The sequence below is a fragment of the Dioscorea cayenensis genome, chromosome 11, assembly GCF_009730915.1.
Source record: "Dioscorea cayenensis subsp. rotundata cultivar TDr96_F1 chromosome 11, TDr96_F1_v2_PseudoChromosome.rev07_lg8_w22 25.fasta, whole genome shotgun sequence".
NCBI classification, from domain to species: Eukaryota; Viridiplantae; Streptophyta; class Magnoliopsida; order Dioscoreales; family Dioscoreaceae; genus Dioscorea; species Dioscorea cayenensis.
The window spans coordinates 9,501,411-9,521,588 of NC_052481.1; the positions used below are offsets into that span (position 1 = coordinate 9,501,411).

A 20,178-nucleotide genomic window follows, 5' to 3' on the forward strand; every position below is an offset into this window, starting at 1 on the left:
CCCTCTTGTAACGGTTCCTCTTTAGCTTCACCTACTGGTTCCTTTTCCTTACCTAAAACATGCTCTTTCCTCATCTCAACTTGTTTACTACTCCTAAGAGTGATAGCCTTGAGATGCTCCAGAGGACTTGCTTCAGCATTGCTTGGTAAACTACCTTGTGGCTTATTGGACAATAGTTTCGTAATTTGTCCAACCTGGTTCTCCAAATACTTTGAAATCTCGCATCAAATTGTTGAAACTTGGTGTCTGCCATTTGTAGGGGTGAGCAAAAAAATTCAGATTCGATAATCTGATCCGCTATCTGATTTTTTGACCTAAATTTTTTTGGTATCTGATCCGAAAAAAAGGGTCGGTTACCCGATCTGAATCTTTTAGATGAAAACCGGGTCGGATTCGGGTTTGAAGAAATTAAAAATTGAGTATCCGAATTTGATCCTGTTTTTAATTTTTATTATATTCTATATATATAATAATTTTAAATTTTATATGGTCTACAAAGTAAAAATGAAAAAAAATCCGAATCCCTCATCTAAACCATTTAAGAGTTATATATATATATAATTAACAAATTTAAATTTTATGGGATTAAAAGTAAAAAGAAAAAATTCCAAATCCCTGCCGCCCAGTCCCCCAATGGCCATTACTCTGCTTCTCTCTAGCCTCCATTCAAATCTCTTCTCTCTCTAACAACTAATGATCATTATTGATGAGACGCTTGATGTTTTAGAAGATATTTGATTTTTGTTCTGATGTTGTTGTGTAGAGAATAATATAAGAGTTCAATGCTAGGTTATAAGTTTTCATATTTGTTTTTTTATGTAATGTTGTTATGTAAAACAAATCTATGGAGTAAATAAAACAAATTCAGATCCGGTTTAAACCAGGTACCTGAAAATTGGGTACCCGGTTTAAACTAGGTTGGATACATGTTGAGTTTTTGCTAATATGAAAAACCGGGTACCCGATCCGGTTTTAAAAACTAGATTGGGTACCCGGTTTTGCTCACCCTTAGCCGTCTCTATGAACCTAGTCAAGACATCCTTGAGTGTGGGTTTCCTATGTAACTGAGGATGAAAGGAGAATCTGGGTAGAGGCTTCTACTGCTGTCCATGAGTGCTCCACCAGAAGTTCGAGTGATTCCTTCACCCTGGATTGTACGTGTGATGTAGGAGTTCCCTTGAGGTTAGAGCGCACTACCAACAAAATCTAATTGTTCGGTAGATCTGTGCACATCTCTAACGATTGGGCAATCTGTAGCTGTATGTCCTTCCACACAGGTATCACATGCCATAATGATAGCAGACTTTTGGAGTGATAAGCCATTAATTTTCTTATCCAAAGCTTCAACCTGGGCTGCCAATCCTGTAACCTCATTAACCTCCAGAATCCCAACAGCTCTGGTAACTAATTTTCCCAAAGAGTTTCACTGGTAGTTGTTTATGGCAATATCCTCAATTAATTGCTTAGCTGCCTTTGAGGTCTTATTGCCAAGCGATCCTCCTGCTACTAAATCAATGAGCTGCCTAGTGTTCTGATTGAGCCCCTAGCGTAAGATCTGTACCTCTATCCACTCTGGAAGGTTATGGTGCGGACACCGCTTCAACAAATCTTTAAACCTCTCCCATGTCTCAAATAAAGACTTAGAATCTATCTGTGCAAATAAGGTAATCTCCTGTTGCAGCTTTGTCATTCTGCCGGGCGAGAAGTATCGAGATAAGAAGGTTTCCACAAGCTGCTCCCATGTGGTAATGGATGCGTGAGGAAGTGACTGTGGCCACTGCTTGGCCCTACCCTATAGTGAGAACAGGGATAACCTAAATCTGATAGCACCATCTGATACTGCATTCATCTTCAACATATCACACACCTCCAAGAATCCTTTAATGTGACTATTGGGATCCTTAATTGGCAAACTATGGAACTGTACAACCATCTGAACCATTTTCATATTAAGAAAAATCGATAAGTGTTTATATATGCATATTAAGTAATATGATTTACTTACATTGAGCATTGCTTTTATCAGGTTTTATGGCTCATTCTTGTGTTTTTGTGTTCTTTTGTTCATTTAGAGTTATGAGGCCGTGTTGAGGAGAAAGAATGCAATAATAGGTCATGAAGGTTCTTTATGGAGTTCTTTTGTGCAACATAATAAGCAAAGCACAAGCCGTGATGATACACATGAGAGTGTGTGCCAACTTCTAATGAGTTCAAGTCAATCAATTAGGTAGAAGGGCACAAAGGCAGTCACATGCTCATGTTCCGGTTTGTTCGATGATTTCAAAAGCTCTCCAAATGGTTTTAAACATAAAAAAATGCCACATGACCTACTACAAGGGTGTGTGTCCGTCTGGGTGGCCTCAGAAGTAAAAAAAAAAGCAAAATTTGGAATCTTTATGTGCAATTTTATGTGATGCTGGAAATCCACATGGCATATGGATTTTCCACATGGCCATGTGGATTATCCACATGACCATGTGGATGTCCAATTGGGGAGTTTAAAAAGCCATTTGGAAGGGTTTTTGGTGGATCTTTTTCTTATATTTTAGAGAGAGTGCGGCTAGGGTTTGGATGAGGTTTTGGCAAGATTTGGGAGTGCTTATACGCCGTTCAACATCGATTTCCTTTGAAGGAGAGTTATTGGGGGAGCCACCAATGACATAGATTTGCCGAGGTGTGCCCTAGGCTTGACGGAGGAGTCTTTGGAGAAGGAAGGGTAGCTCTTGGAAACCATCACGGAACAAAAGGGGGTTATCTTTATAGATTGTTTGCACTTTTGCTTGTTTTCATCTTTGATTTTGTATTGTTCCATGGAGAGCTAAACCCCTAGTGGGTACTTGGACATGTAAACCCTAGGATGTATTTATTTCATTGACTTTTATTATGTTTCTTTTAATTGAGTTTTCATTTGAGTTTCAATCTTTTGTGCTTGATATTTGATTTTCCCTTAGAGTAATACTAGGGTTGAGAATTTATTCTAATCGTCCTTTTGATGAGTGGTTGATAAGTTCTTGAGTGAACATATTTCTCTATATGTTTTACACGCATTGAGCATCATTTTTATCAAGTTTTATGTCTCATAAATTATATTTGGTGTTCCTTTGTGCAAATAGGGTTGTGAAGGCCTTTAGAGAAGAAAAGAAAGCAAAGATAGGTTATGAAGGCACATTTTGGGAGCCTTTTGTGCAACATAAGGATCAAGATACAAGCGGACCTCATACACATGAGGGTGTGTGCCAACTTCTAAGAGAATTCAAGCTAGATTTTGAGTTGGAAGAGAACAAAGGCAGCCACACTCCCATGTCCCAACTTGTGTGAAGACTTCAAGAGCCTTCCTAATGATGATTAAATGACAAGAAGTCTCATAACCTACCACACAGATGTGTGCCCGTCCATGTGGCCTCAAGAGAAGAATTTTGGAGCCTTGTTCATGAGGAGCACTATAGTAAAGTATTATAGCAATTCCACCCGACTGGGCATGTGGCAGCGACCTGGGCGGGTCGAGGCACATGACAGACATGATTTTTTGAGTTTTTGAATTTAAAAGGCCGGTTTGCCGTATTCTTTAGAAACTTTTGGACAGTTTTTGGGAGGCAAAGTGGTTAGGATTTGGAGAGGAAGTCTTTACGAATTTAGGGGGTGTTTTTCACCAACTTTGATAGATTCCTTCTTTGTCATAGCATTGAGAAAGCCATCGGTGACCTAGCTTCGGAGAGGAATCCTTCAAGAAGTTGAACGAACCATCAAGGCCATCATCACGAATTCAAAGGGGAGGGGCGACTGGGCATGTGGCAGCGACCTGGGCGGGTCGAGGCACATGACAGACATGATTTTTTGAGTTTTTGAATTTAAAAGGCCGGTTTGCCGTATTCTTTAGAAACTTTTGGACAGTTTTTGGGAGGCAAAGTGGTTAGGATTTGGAGAGGAAGTCTTTACGAATTTAGGGGGTGTTTTTCACCAACTTTGATAGATTCCTTCTTTGTCATAGCATTGAGAAAGCCATCGGTGACCTAGCTTCGGAGAGGAATCCTTCAAGAAGTTGAACGAACCATCAAGGCCATCATCACGAATTCAAAGGGAGGGGGTTTAATTCCATGGTTTCCATTGATTTAAATTCCATTATTTGTTTGGTAACTTGCTCCATGGAGAGCTAAATCCTAGAGGGTACTTGGGCATGCAAACCCTAGGATTTTATTCTTTGTATTGATTTACTTTGTCTTTTCTATTAAAGCCAAGTTTAATTGAGTTTCAATCTTGCTTTCTTACTACTTAATTGCCTTATTGATCTTATGGTTGGTTGGTGTGCATGATTTGCTTGCCTTGGTGAGAGAGAAGTCTCCATTAGGGTTAGAACCTCAAGATTGAAGAGGGTTGAGAGGATGAGTCATGAGATAGTGGAGTGTTTTCTTTCCTCCTCGATTAGTACATCATATCTCCGTATTCCCTAAGCTCTATGCAACCATATTTAGTGTGAGGTGTTGAAATTAAGAGATTTCTCCGCCATAACCTTGTAGGGGGTTAGGGACCTTTCACCTAGAAGTAGGGTGAGGTCTATCCTTAGGAATCAAATGTATACTTAGGGATCCCTAGAGTGTTTTGCAGTCATATGTGGTGTGAGGTGTTGAGATTGAGCGATTTCTCCACCAGGACCTCATAGGGGACTAGCATCGATGATTTGGAGGTAAGGACCAATTATCTTTGGATTTCCTCGACTTGATTAACTTGGTTTAGAAACACTTTGTGAATCTTGCACTTAATGTTAAATCCTAGGGGGAGCATTGCCCAGGTACCTCACTTTCATTTATTGAGATTTCCCTCATTTTTAATCTTCCTTGTTTGCTTGTGATATTCATATTCTCATGATTAAGTTCATTTCATTATATTCTTGATTTCGACTAGATAACTTACAAGTAGCCATTACTAATACTTCCGTTCCCTATGGATTCGACTATCCACCCATTAGGTATTTTATTACTTCGACACCCGTGCACTTGTAGTACACGCACACAAGAGGTGTGTCAATGGCCATCACCATTAGGATTAGATTTACCAAGGTTGAAGAGGGTTGAGAGGGTGATTCGAAAGATAGTGGAATGACCCCTTTTTCCTTTGATGTGATTTATCCTACCTCCACATTCCAAGAGTTCTTAGCAATCGCATAAAGAGTGAGGCGTCGAGAGTTTCCTCTCCATCGGGGCTTATTTGTGATTAGGGATCTTTCACCTGGACCAAAGCTTTTGATCTAGATTTGAGAATAGGGTTTTTCACTTAGAATCCCTAGAGCTTGAAGCAGTCATATATGGTGTGAGGCGTCGAGAGTCTTCTCTTTGTTGGGATCCTATAGGGGATTAGTCATGGTTGACCTTAGATTTGGTACCTTGTGCTTTTGGATTTCCATGACTCATTGAATCTTAATTAAGGAAATGTAATTCATTCTTGCACTTCAAACTAGAATCCTAGAGAGAGCATTGTTTGGGTACCCCACTTTCTCATCGATTGTTTCCTTTTCTTAGCCCTTTGCTTTTGTCCTTTTATTCATAGTTTGATAGTATCTTGATTGATTTCACCAATTCATTTTCCACTTGGCTATTTAGCAAAGTTTACTTGTAACTAGAGTCTATTCCCTGTGGATTCGACTACCCTTCTGTGGGATCCAAAATATGCGTCTGGTATCTTGTTTGTGAAAAAGACACTAGATGATATATTGAAGCACAAATATCATATTTGTTTTGTGGGTTCTTCCACTCCTAATAGAGGCATGCCTCTATTATTAATTACCCCAGATTAGAATCTTAGGAACCTCCGATTAAGGGCAAAAGTACAAGTAAAAGGCAAGAAAATTTGCGAATTATAAATTTTGTTATTTTATTGCATATATTTAATACATCGTTTATGTCATTATATGACTTTTATATATATATATATATATATATATATATCATATATCGTTACCGTTGCCTGTGCCTTGCCACCGTGTTGCGTGCCTCATTGCCGTTTTGAAATTTTTGTTGCCGTTTTGAAATAAATAAGTCACCGCTGCCTGTGCCTTATCATTGCGTTGCATGCTTTGCTATTGTATGCGATAGGAGTCTCGTTATCGCTTTGAAATTTATTACTGCCTTTGAGACATGAATTTTAATCATTGAATAACCCATGGTATTGCTTTGGATCGAAAGAAATGTCGTTCCAATACCACACTTGATATATATCCATACTTATGTTATCTCTCTTATAGTGAGCTATGCACTTTTGAATCTATGCATGTATCTCATTATTTTTTAAGAGAGCTCCATGTGTATCTTTTGTGTAATGGAACCCATAATTTATATAAATATTTATTATTTTTTTATTGCATACTCTCCCTCTTTTTCTTTTTTTTGTTATTTTTCATCTCATGCATGTGAGCATGCTTTCTCATTCTTTTATTATTATTATTATTATTATTATTATTATTATTATTATTATTATTATTATTATTTTATTTCATGCCATGCCCTTTTTTCCATGCACGTATGCATGTTTTTTTTTATCATACCTATATGCATGCATGACCTGCTTCTCGGTCCTCATCATCAGTTTTTAATTTATTATACCATGTATATCTCTTCATGGTGGGCCCATATGCTTCTCATTCATTTTTTTAAATTTTTTTAATTAATTTATATATTTCTTTTAATGGTGGGTCCACCTCTTTAAGTCATGAACATGCATGCTTTTCAAAATTTTTTTTCTATTTTATTATGCACCTATGTATGCATGAATTTTTTTATATTATTATTATTATTATTTTTAATTTTTTGCATGCATGACTCATTTAAGGTTTTTCATTCTTTTTCTCCCATCACACTTAATCACTGTAATGCAACATTTCATTCTTTTATTATTATTATTTTTTTATTTGTTTGCAGGATGTTATTCTCAACAATTCCATAAGATGCACGGTATCATTTCTCATTTCCTTTTTGTGCAAAGACTCATTTTTTTATCACCCCTTTTGTAAAATATAACTCAGCTTAGTTGCCATTTATTGGGTTTAAATGGATCTGAGCTAATCTTTTGTGTGAATGGGCTTAAGATCGAACGACATGGTTGTTGGCTCCCTCTCATCTACTTGTAGGAGATTAGGAGCCATAGTTTTTATCCAAGTGAATCATATTACTCATCATCATCACCATCATCATTGTTAGCATCATCAGCATTATTAGCACCATCGTCATCATGAGCATCATCTTCTTCATCATCCATACTTCTCATGAGCATTATCATCAGCATCGTTGTTTTTAACTTTGTAGGAACATAGGATAGATGCATACTTCTCATTTTATTTTATTTTTATTATTATCATCATCATCATCATTATTATTATTATTATTATTTTTGTCATGCATGGTTTTTTGCTTTATTTTTTTTATTCATTATTTTTCATGTCATGCACATATGCATGCATTATGTATATATATATATATATATATATATATATATATATATATATATATATATATATATATATATATATATTTGTCATTTTTTTAATTTTTATTTGGTAATTGGCACACCATTGCATGCTTCTCAATTTTTTTTTTATTTTTTATTATTATTATTTTTTGCACGTGAGAATGTATGCTTCTCATAAGAGGGTCGGATGCTCTACACAAAGTGAATATGAGAATAATTTTGTATATAAGCTTCTAATAAAATTGCAAGAAAGAAATGGCTCCACCAGATAAATGACTAACCAAACTTCTTCAACATATCTTTGGTTCTCTTCCTCATATTCAAGTGAGAACTATGACAGTACAAACAACAATTTGAATGTCCTGATCCTTATTCTCAACCTCTTCCTTATTCAATCCTACCTTATTATTTGAGATTGTGATCTTGTTATTTACGATTCTCCACCTACTGTTTTTTTTTTAAATCGAGCAAGAGAGGGGGGTGACATCCAACAAAAGGGCAGTCTTATACTTTTCCATTGCCTCCACCACTCAGGATAGCGACTTGAACTAGAGCACCATATGCAGCAGCTTCATCAGGTTGTTGTCGTCTTGGCACAAAGCTTAGCCATAATAGCATCTCGAACATCACTCTTATTTATCTTAACATCTCCTAGGCACTTCTCCATCAATTCATTCATAGAGAGAATGAATTTCAAATGTTGTTTATGCAGTGGGTTCATTATCAAGAGAAAGCCCAGGTAATGGGTCTCTGTCCATCTCGTTCGGCGCTTAAGATGAAGAAGAAGAAGCAGCATGAGCAGTAGGTGTCATCTTTAATATTTTCTCAGCTGCAGCGAGAAAACAACGGTGACAATAATATCAGCAAGCAACCTCTGCAACGAGCAGTAGCAGCAATGAACGACATGTTTGGCGGCATTATTTCAGCCAATCAAGCATGCCGTGGCGATGAACAATGGCAACGGCGACAGCGGCATGCTTGGTGGCATTATCTCAACCATCAAGCATGCCGCGTCGATGATCAATGGCAACGGCGACGACGACGAGAATTATATATGTTGAATTTTTGAGAGAGAGACTTGCACCTTTTTTTTTTGTTTTTTTTCCCTTTTTTTTTCTCTGAATTTTTTTTAAAACTTCTTCTCCCTTGCAACTTTGCTGGCCCCTCCTCTCTTTAAAAGAAAAAAATTTTGGACCTTATCCTCTCCACCCAACTCCCTTGTCAAATCCCCGTCAAATCACACCTAAATGATAAGGATGAAACTTTAAAATTCGAATTTAAAATTTTTAATTAATTAATTTTTCTTAATTAACTTTTTTTTAATTTATTATTATTATTTATTTTTTTGAAAATCAATAAAAATTCGGTTTGCCTTAGGATGTGTGTTTGGGCTATCCTAAGATTTGAGATTGCCTCGAGATATGTGTTCTCAGGGGTAATCTTGTAATTTGCCTTTATGCCTCGAGATAAATTCTCACGGCCAATTTTGTAATTTGCACTTTGCCTCGAGATATGGTATCAGGGGCAATCTTGTAAATTTTGCATTTATGCCTCGAGATATGTTCTCAAGGGAAATTTTGTAATTTTTTCTTGCCTCGAGATATGTTCTCAAGGGGAATTTTGTTATTTTGGATTTATGCCTCGAGATATGTTCTCAAGGGAAATCTTGTAATTTGTATTTTGTATTTACCTTGGAATTTGCATTCTAGTCCAAGACAACCAAATAATCAATTAAGATTAAGATTAGGACATTTAAATTTTAATTCTAAATATATCTATGATTAGGATATATTAGAATTTAAATTAAATTGGAATTTGGTTTCCATTAGGACATGCATTATATTATTTACATATAAACAAATGCCCCCTTCATACTTGTCTCACGAAATTCTCTTTGGTGAGTTTGAGTGAGAGAAGTAGGAATCCCCAATCTTTTCCTTTGTCATGGCTAATACATCTCAACCTTTTTGGGATATAAACCAAAATTACAATGAGGTTCCCCAAGGTCAAGTCTTCATGCGCCACACTCCTATGTTTGATTCTGAAGCTGAACCCACAATCATATATGAAGGAGGAGAACAATCAGAGTGGGTGAAGCGTTATCCAAACCGTATGGCTATTGCCAAATTGTCCACAAACCGTTGGTTTGAAGATGGTCTAACTGATGTAATTTGCTTGAAACCTGAAGGAGAAGTAAAAGATTTGAAGACATTCGAAACCCTTTGATCTAGGATCATCAATCATCGCCCGGGATGGAAGGGTAGGGAGCCTATCCAAAATAGTTTAATCGATCTTCCATATTATGTAGAGTGGGCCAAATTCATAGTCAATAACTACTCCAACGAGTTATCTGAAGCAGAATTGATGGGCGGGATTGTGGCTTCAGTCGGCCGCTATGATTTTGACATGAACTTTTATAAAGCGTTAGTAGAACTATAGTGTCCTGATACTAACACTTTCCACCTCTTGCATGAAGAAGTTGGGATTTCATTATGGGACATCAAGGAATTGGGAGGACTTCCAATCACTGCAGACATCTATGATGAAGTCATACCTCCTAATGACACAATCTGCCAAAGATATGACCTTGAACTTTCTATTTTAAGAAATCTTTTCAACATATTTCAATGGCTCTCAAGACAAAGCGTCAGCGAAGATGTATTCTTTGAGGATTGGGTGTTCTTTAGGAGATCAAGACATAGTTCCCGTTATAGGTCGGAGTCTAATCCCCCTCCAAAGCTTGTTTTCAAAGCAGATTTAGTTGCTTTTATAGCACTTTGGATTTGCTTTTTTATCATGCCGGATGATCGCAATGTGATTAGACCAGGAGTTTTTATGATGGCATGCAACATTGCGCATGGGAGGAGAGTAGCTTTTGCCCCTGCTGTATTAGCGCGCTTATACTTGGGCTTAAATGCCATGGCTAAACACAGAAGAGGGTCCGGATTCTCCACTACAGTGTTCCCTACTCATTTCTTGTATGCTTGGGCTGGTTATTATTTTCGGAGTATATATCTCAAAAGAAGAATAGACAACAATACCTCAAGTATCCCTGGGTTGCTGAGAATACCGAAGATGCTGCAATTAATGAATTCCAGCATGACTCCGTTTGTCAATCTTATATATGTGAGGAACTTTATCCGATGTGAAAGCAATTTCATATCTCGCCCTTTCTCGTTCGTGTATCATAATGACGAGGTAGTACGAGATTCCAGATACCCGACTGGACCCAACGTATTGGATTCATATACTATGGAATATGTGATGAATCTTCGTTGTGGAGTTCTTCCGCTTCGGTGTGTAGGAGATTTTTTTGCAGAACCTTATAATCCGCACCGATTTGGCCGCCAATTTGGATATGATCAGCATACTTCGGCGTACGTTGATGTTCCTAGGAGAGCTTCTTCTCTTGGGATTCTTGCGGGGTACTGGCTTCATTTTTCTCGCCAGAAGACGTCTAGTTCATTCTACATTTTTGTGCATAACAGAGAAGGGAGACTTATACTTGTTTATGCACATAAATGGTTCAGAACTGTTGAAGCCTTTTTCCAACAGAAACATTCATTATTGATCCAAGATGACTTTAGAGACAAGAGAGCCATTGATAGGGAGTGAGGGAAATCTTCGAGGAGCCACAGATTTATCAACCAGAGTATATTCATTGATCACACTGACCCTACTACTGACCCAATTGCCCCATCAAAGCGGCAAAGAACGGAAGATTTGTTAACTTTATGTATTCACTTATTTATTTTTTTCCTATTATTAGTATCTTTTTGAAAACAAAAGAAAAATCAACTTTTCCTTTATTTCTTTTCCTTCACAAAAATTTTCCAAAAATCCTGATTTTTTTTTCTTTTTTTTTCCTTTTCTTTTACCATCTCCTTTTTTCTGAAATTTTCTTTCTTATTTTTTTTTCAACGATTTTCTTTTTCTTTTTTTTATTTAATAATTTTTTTAATTTCTTTTTATTTAATTTTTTTTTCCAACAATTTTTTTTAAAAATCTGATTTTTTCTCGCAATTTTAAAAAATTATGATTTTTTTAATAATAATAATTATTATTTTTTATTTTTATTTTTAATTTTAATTTTAATTTTTAATTTTTATTATTTTTTTGATTATTTTTTTGATTTATTTTTTTGAACTCAAAGTTAAACCTTATAATTTCACTCTTTTTATTTGACTCAAAGTCCAAATTTTGACTCAAAGTCTATTTCCAATATAGGCATACAAATTCGTGACACCTCATTAGATAATGTTAGTGCTATTCAAAGTTCTCCAAGAATTGATGATGCTACCCCATTAGATCTAGAGATGCACATGAGCTCCCATGGTAAGAAATATCTCTTTCTCCTTCTTTTTCATCTTTACATCTTTAATGAACTTGATAACGTCTTATATCTAAATCAAGTAAACACACTAGATTTAAGTGTTGGCGCCGGAGAGAACATTGGAGTCGGCAACGATGTTGGGATGGAAGACAACATTGCCCTCATGTCATTTTTGCACATTAACTCTTTAAATTTCTATGAATTTAAAAATTTATGCCACTAGGCCCTCTAACCTCTTTTTATTTCTTCAAAATTTGTAAATAACTCCCAAACTTCCATATTTTTATATTTTTCATGATTTCTTGCAATTAAACCCTCTAACTTTCATATTTTCACATATTTTCATAATCTTTATGCAACTAACCCCTTTAACTTTTCTCTTTTTCCACACTTCTTCAATATTTGCAAATAATCCCCAAACATCCATATTTCATATTCTTCATGGTTTTTGCAATTACACCCTCTAGCTCTCATATTTTCACATATTTCATAATTTTTGCATATATACATCCTCAAATATCATTTTTTTTTCTTCACTTTTCTCCATAGATTTTGCAATAAAACCTCCCTCTTTTTTTTATTCTTTTAACATTTTTTTATGCAAATTTCCCCAAACATTCCATAATTTTTCCAATAACTTTTTTTTATTATTCTTATTTATTTATTTATTATTTACCATATACTATGTCATACATTCTCTTTCTTTGGGGTTTCAACATGGCAAATATTTTTTCTAATAGGTCTATAAACATATTTTATTCCTAAGTCATTATATGATTTGAATCATGTGCATATGCATGTAGCATGACCAACATGCATCATGCATTTGAATGACATGAAACTCACGGTGGGGTCCACCAAATATTTATATAAACATAATGGTGATATATATCCAACATTCATCCAATTCATGTATTTATTCATGAGAGGTGAGAAATCATGTAATATATTTCAATGAGGGGACAATCATGCTTCAACATTTTCTCTCCTTTTTTTATTTTCTTATTATTTTCTTTTTGCCCCTTATTTAGTTTAAATTTTCTTTCTGTTAGGGGATGCACCAGTTGCCTTGAAAAATGAGCTCCCATAGAACCCGCCAATAATCCAAGAAGGTTTATATATATATATATATATATATATATATATATATATATATATATATATATATATATATATTATTTTCCTCTTCTTTTCATCTCATAACGTTTTTTTAGCGATTCAAGAGGATGAAAGTATTTCATCTCTTAATCAAATTTCTTCGGCAAGTTTTATAAAAGATGCCCCTTCTTCAATGGAGAGTGATGGTGGGAATACTCATGTTGAGAGTGTACTTTGCGATAGCAAAGATGCTAACATTGAAAGCACTCCTCATGATAGTGGTAACGTTAATGTTGACACGACACCTCCAGGAATGCAGAACGAAGGTATTATTTATTTATTTACTTTTTTCGCAAAACCACCGTGATATATATATATATATATATATATATATATATATATATATTATTTTCTCTTCTTTTTTTAGTCGTCCAAGAATTTGCTAAGGACATTCATACTCCGACCGAGGATTTGGAAAGTGACGGCTCTAATGCCGATGTTGGGGTTACAAATTTGCCCGAACAAGGCAAGGTTTTTTTTATTCTTATTCTTCTTTTCTTTTTATCTTTCTTTTTATCTTTTATTGAAGGTCAAAATTTATATGTATATTCTCTTTGTAGGTTCAAAGTATATACCGAATGTAGTTTTACGCCTGCAAGACGAGATGATCAACAATATCAAGTCCCTCAACTATCACAACTACCAAGACATCATCAACAAAGTGAAGGAGTCAAAATAACTCTTTGAACCTTTCAATATTGATTTGACCAGTCTAGAGCCTTTCATAGAGAAGATTGCTCGATGTGCAGCCTATGCCAAAGAAGCCTCAGAGGATCCTAATGTTCAAGCTCGTATCCGTAATCATCAAGCCAAGGCATACGTACATAAAAGAAATTTGGCACTTGAGCATCTTAACAAACTCAGGGCAAACTGGACCAGTGACATAAATGTGAATAAGGAGGAATATCAGAAACTTGCTGCGAGGGAACATCAACTTCAGGACGAACTTTGTGAGATTCAAGGCACAATGAAGACTCTGGGTGAAAAGATAGCGGATTCAATGGACTTGCTTGAAGCTTCCGAGCCTACACAAAAGAATCTTCAAGTTGCGTTGAATGAGGCCAAGACACAGCTTGCTGAGGATCAAGAAGAGAACTTAGATACTCCTCTTATAGCTATTTTCACTAAATGGCTTGATGAGTTGGAGGAAGCAAAAGAATCATTGTTGAATTTACTAGGCATTAAAGAGCCTTCTTTCCTTGCTTTCATAGTTTGTTTTCTTAGTTTGCTTTTCTAGTTTGCTTATGCTTTAGCAATTGATTTTAAACATTGATTATGGACATTTGATTTGAATAAGACTTAGCTTTTTTCTTTTTCTTTTCTCATGCCTCTTCATAATTGATTGATTATATATATATATATATATATATATTTGAGTGAGGGCCTCATATTTGTAAATGTTTTCAACCAAATTTGGAATAATTTTATAAGCCATTCATCCACTTAATAGCACCATAGGCGAACAGGAAGCTAGACAGTCATGGTTTTTGAACCCAAATTTTTATGATGATCGAATGAACTCAAAATCCAATCTCCACCGTTCATTTTAGAGATAATGACCTTAAAAATGACTATAAAAATTTTCACTCAAATTGAATATGATTTGATATAGTGATGCTTGACTTGATGATGAGGTAGTTGGGCAGGAATTTAGGCAAATTCTGCCTCTAAATTGCCAAATTTCTTATGATAGTCATATGAACTTAGAATTTAATTGACACCATTCACATTTTAAATCATAACACCTTAATTGTGGAGAAAAAATTTCAAAAGGATTGAAGCTCTTTTGACCATCTGATCTTGAGCTAGAATTTGAATATGGTGTGATGACAATCATCAATGAATTTCATGTTTGATTTGTGATTTTATTTTGATAATTGATGGACTTGATGCTCAATCGTAACCATTTACACTGAGCATTGTCAGGTCTAGAGTTTTCATAAAAAATTTCAGATCGATCTAAATTTGCGGCGTGATCCGATTAACACATTGATCAACATTGAGCGTAGAGAAGCGGTATCCTGCATCATGACCCACAATCCTACTCTCTCTATAAATCATGCAGACTTCAAATCAAATTTCAACCGTTTAGATTGAAGATTAAACATATATTTATGATTTGAAAGAAACTTCAGGGCAATCAAAGATAATTTGGTCACCCGATTAAGACCATGATTGGAGCAACAATATCAAAGAAACTTTCACTTTCAACACTTTTAACATACATAAGTCTTTTCTCTGTTTTTGTTTTTTTGTTTTTGTTTTTTTGTTTTTTTGTTTTTGAAAACACAAGGACCGATGTATTTGCCTCGTGAAGCACGCTTAACTGCATGATCGGTTTACATGGAGCTTGATATTCCTTCATAGACAAACACATGTCTCTTTATTTCATTGAACGAATTTTTAGTACAAAAATGATTTTAGTACATAAATGCATGAAAATAAATGTTTTGCCTCGAGAAATACATTTAATTGTACATGACTATCCTACCTCTATGAGAGAACAGATGTTCCGTCATAGGCAAACATTTTTACATTAGACATAATACTTCTTCAGGAAACGGACATTAATGGGTGGCATCGGTCTTTCTCCATTGGCATCGATAAGTTGATATGCGCCTCCTTCGTAGACAATGTCCACAACATAAGGCCCTTCCCAATTTGCTTTGAATTTGCCCCCGGCCTTTTTGTTGGTGATGATGAGTCTTCTGAGGACAAGGATCATCTCTCTTTTGGTAAAAGGAGAGAAAATAAGCCATCTTGTTGTATGCTTGAGACATTTGTGCTTTGTAGACTTCGAGATTTTGTTGCACCCCTAATCTTTTTTCATCAAGAGAGTCGAACTCATCCAAGCGGAGCCGAACATTATCTTCATTAGAAATTTTATTTTGCAATGCCATTCTCTGGGAGGGTATCTGGATTTCGTGAGGTAAAACCACTTCAGCTCCAAACACCAAAGAATATGGCGTGCACTGTGTGAGAGTCCTATAGGTAGTGCGATATGCCCATAGCATCTCCGGGAGTCTTTCATGCCAATCTCTCTTGTTTTTAGACACTGCTTTCTTTAACAGCTTTGAGAGGGTTTTATTGAATACTTTTGCCAATTTATTTGCTCTAGCGTTATAGATGGAGGTATATCTCCAATCTATTTTATGATGCTGTGTGAATCTCCCAACCTTAAAACTTCTGAAAGTGGGGCCGTTGTCTAAAATAATTCTTCTTGGAGTCCCAAATCTATATAAGATGTTTTCCATGAAGAATTTGAGGATATTCTCAGTCTTGACTTCTCTCAGCGGGATTGCTTCCGCCCATATGGAAAAAGTAATTTGTTGCGCACCAATATGAATCGATGTCCCAAAAGATGATGGTGGTTCAATAGGACCGACACATCCGTCTCATATCTCAAAGGGCCATGAAGAGACCGTGGGGTGTAAAAAGATTTGGATGTTGATGAATAAAGTTCCATGTATCCGACATAGATGACATTTTCTAGCATACATTAATACAATCTCCAACCATGGTTTGGTGACAATACCCCAAGCGCTTTGATCTTGAGTCGCATCTTGGGTCCGAGACAGGCACACCATATATCCCGGAATGCATATCATGCATAACTTTGGGCTTCTTCATATGAGAGGCACCGCAGGAGCAGTTGATCACATGACCTACAGTATAATATATCATTTATGAGGGATCTTCGCTTTATTTGAAGATCTTTTGATTTATCCTCTGGGAGTTTATCATATTTCAGATATTCTATGAACAATTGCCTCCAATCTTCCTTCGGCATTTCGAGAGTGAAGACTTCTGCATTGTCCCCAGCACTTTCCTCTTCCACTTCACGTGATCGTACTAATGGGTCTTCTTTTTCTTATGGTTATATGTATTTCTTCATAATTTGGATTTGCCAGCTCCTTTGTTACTTTAGCCAAAGAATCAACTTCTCCATTTTCCCGATCTTGAAACCCCTCCTCAATTGCACTTGGGGTATTTTCTTCATCATATTTTTGACCTTCTTATAATATTTAAGAAGTTCAGGTTTGTATATCTTGTAGTCTCCTTCAACTTGCTTTTTGATAATGAGTTGTGAGTCTCCAAATATGTGTATGTCTTGATTCCCATTTTTGATTACTAATTCTAAACCATGCCTATGAGAGCTTCACATTCGCGCTCATTGTTTGTACAGGGCTATGTAAGGAAGAGAGCATATCTGAGGATCCCCCCTTCCGGTGTGATGAACATGAGTCCTATCCCGCCTTTAATTTGTGGAATTTGGAACATAGAGTGCCCTGTTTTATAGATGACGCCCATTAAAAGTATAGCCGCTCTACCTTGCTTCTTCCACCATTAGTGTCTCTTCATCAAGAAGATCAAGATTAAGTGGTGGAATCATCGAGGGATGTGCTACTAGAAAATCGCCAATCCCCGCCTCTTTAATAGCCTTCAGGAGTATATGTTATGTCAAATTCCATCAGTAATCAATGACCATTTTTGCTAGTCTTCCGTAAGCAACGGCCCTCGGCTATAAGGTATTTTGAGTGGATCTATTTTTATATAAGTATTACTTATATGCGCTAGCAAGTAGTGTGTCTCAACTTCGCATGCAAGAAACACCAAGGCTAGGCAATGCTTTTTCAATTGGCGCGTATTTACTCTTAGCTCCTACCAACATCCTCATATAATATAACACATTTTTTGCTGTCATCATTATTCTCGGCCAACATAGCCCCCAAAGACCCTTCCTAATGCAATCAGATATAAGATCGAGGCTTTTCCATGAACCGGGCCGCCAAGATTAGTGGATTCTAAGCTAGTATCATGAACGTCCTCGAATGCTCTTGCTATCCATCATTCCATTTGAAAGGAGCATTTTTCTCGACAAGCTTCATATAGGGCTTGCATCTTCCGTAGAGGTTGGAGATAAATCTCTTGATATATGCTAAACGCCTTGAAGGAGCGTGACCCCGCTTCAAGATAATCTAGAAGAGGATACTTTAGGATCGCTCTTTATCTTGAGGATCTATCTCATTTCCCCAATGCCTCGCTGGCACTAAAGCCTAAGAATTTCCCTGGAGAGGACTCCAGAGCACACTTCATGGGATCTCATTTTCAACTTGTAGGCTCGAGTATGCGGCAGAAAACTCCCGCCCTCAAATCATCAGAGATGCACAGTGCCCTTTGACCCTGTTTTAACCATCAAGATCTATCCACGTTAGCATCTTCGGACGTACCTTGTGAATTAAATCATCGAACATTCTGGGTTATAGCTCTATATGTCGCCTCCCGCGATTCTTCAAATTAAATGGCATTACCCCTATAGCACAAATGCCCATGGGTGTTTGGAAAGCAAGATTCTTTTCGATCCTCCGGATGCATTTTAATTTGATTGACTGAATATCTCGTAATCTTTATAAGTTGTTTCGATCATGAGGCTGATAATTGAGAGGAAAATCATCCTTGGGACACATTTGTCTGTGTCCTAAGTCTCAGACATATCCGTATTTGCTAATTCCTTCTTTTCATGTGGATTACGCTAGCTATCCAATCGTGGTATTTCTTCTCTGATAAAATTTGCTTCAATTAGCTTCTTTGTCTCTTCTATCACCTTTTCTTCCAGGTCAAACTTCATCTTCCTCCGTGCCTATTTAACTGAGAGTAGCATAGGATTATTGGGTTGTCCATGGAATGTACCACTCTCTTAATCTAACTCCGCATTTCATTATAGCCTCCAAGCAAAGTAGTCAATATACTCCTTCAAGAGAGCCTTGAATGATGCTTTCTTTCTTCTTCTCGAGAAGTTGTGCACTTAGGAAAGTCGGCCTCAAGGCCATCATAGCTTCCCAAGTCGATTTCAACCATCCCACACTATCATTGCAATCTGGCCTTCTAGTTCGGGAGGGCGATTCTTCATCTTTACTCTCCTTCCTCCCCGCAATGTTACCATGTGGGCCATGAGTTCGGAAAATCAGACAGTCATTCTTTCTTTGTTTATCCGTGGATGCCACACCACGGTAAAGCCCTGGACCTGCGGACTCTTGACCATTTGATTTTGCTCCCAAATCTCCTCAACCATTGCCTCGAGCTATCGAGGTAATGATCAGAAGTTTATGGGTCGCAGCTTCATCATCTTCTATTTCTTCAATATTTAAGGGATGTCACTAATTCAAGATCTTTGTCATTGTCCTTATAAAAGAAAAATATTTCTTTTCCTTTTATGTCGAAAGGTACATAAATGTCTTAGATGCTCAACTCAGATTTATATTCCGTCATCCAGGATTTGTATAGTCATATCGTGAATCTCTGTGAATGTACAACGTATTTTCTTCAAAGAGACTTTTCAACTTGACCCTTTACTTTGGTGTGTTATCTGCATCACCTCATCTTCTCCCACGTACCCGTGTTGTCACTACCAGCCGGCGGCGCTCGCCCTTTTCTCGAGCACAAGAGTAGTTTTGGCTGCTGGTGATCAAAGACTCTTCTTCTTCGGTGTGGCACTTTCCTTGTTGATTTTGGATATGCAGATAATAACTCTCGTATCCTCATAGTGTATTTCAGCACGCCAGTGGCTGGATCTCTACATCAATTCCCAACTTTCCCCATCCACCAAATACTTTGCGATTGATGCGTTGTCAAGGAACTAGTTGGTTTCTATGAATCCATGGCCTTCCCAAGAGGGCTGGGCTCTATAGGAAGCATCAAGATCAATAACATGGAATTTTATGTTAGATGATATTTTTCCAATTGAAGGGGAGAGTGATCAACTTCAATTCCTTTGGCTATAACGATTAAAACCTTGATGATGATCTTCCCGGTGATAAGTGGTATATTCTTTCAAGAGCCAATGCTCAAGAGTGTTGAGGTCATTAAATTCAAAGAAGACTCTCGATTAATCAAAACCCATGATCTTTTACACCATCATCACAAAACTTGGGCTACATATAGCGATCCGTTGTGCCAGAGTCCCAAGCAATAAATCATCCGCGATGACTGGAAGCATGGGATGCATGGTTAAGGCTTTCTATGTTAACCTCAAATAAGTATGCTTGATACCGTGATTTTGTAAGGCATGTATTGAAGACTCTCCTCGGTTTCCAACACATCATCAATGCATCGTATATTTAGGAGTGCTGACCTTCAAATGTGCCATAAAATGTTATAATTTGGCTTTTTGAGGTTTTAGTGGAAACATTATCTTCTTTCAATTATCTTCCCTATCTTTATTTCAGAATTGG

The 20,178-nt window shown here is 36.7% G+C and overlaps 1 non-coding gene across 1 annotated transcript; it reads left to right on the forward strand.

The window, feature by feature from the left end:
- The first annotated feature begins 1,577 nt into the window (after positions 1 to 1,577).
- Positions 1,578 to 1,684, forward strand: LOC120272789. The gene has a single exon (XR_005540325.1). It is a non-coding gene; the product is annotated as a small nucleolar RNA R71 (small nucleolar RNA).
- Positions 1,685 to 20,178: the final 18,494 nt, after the last annotated feature.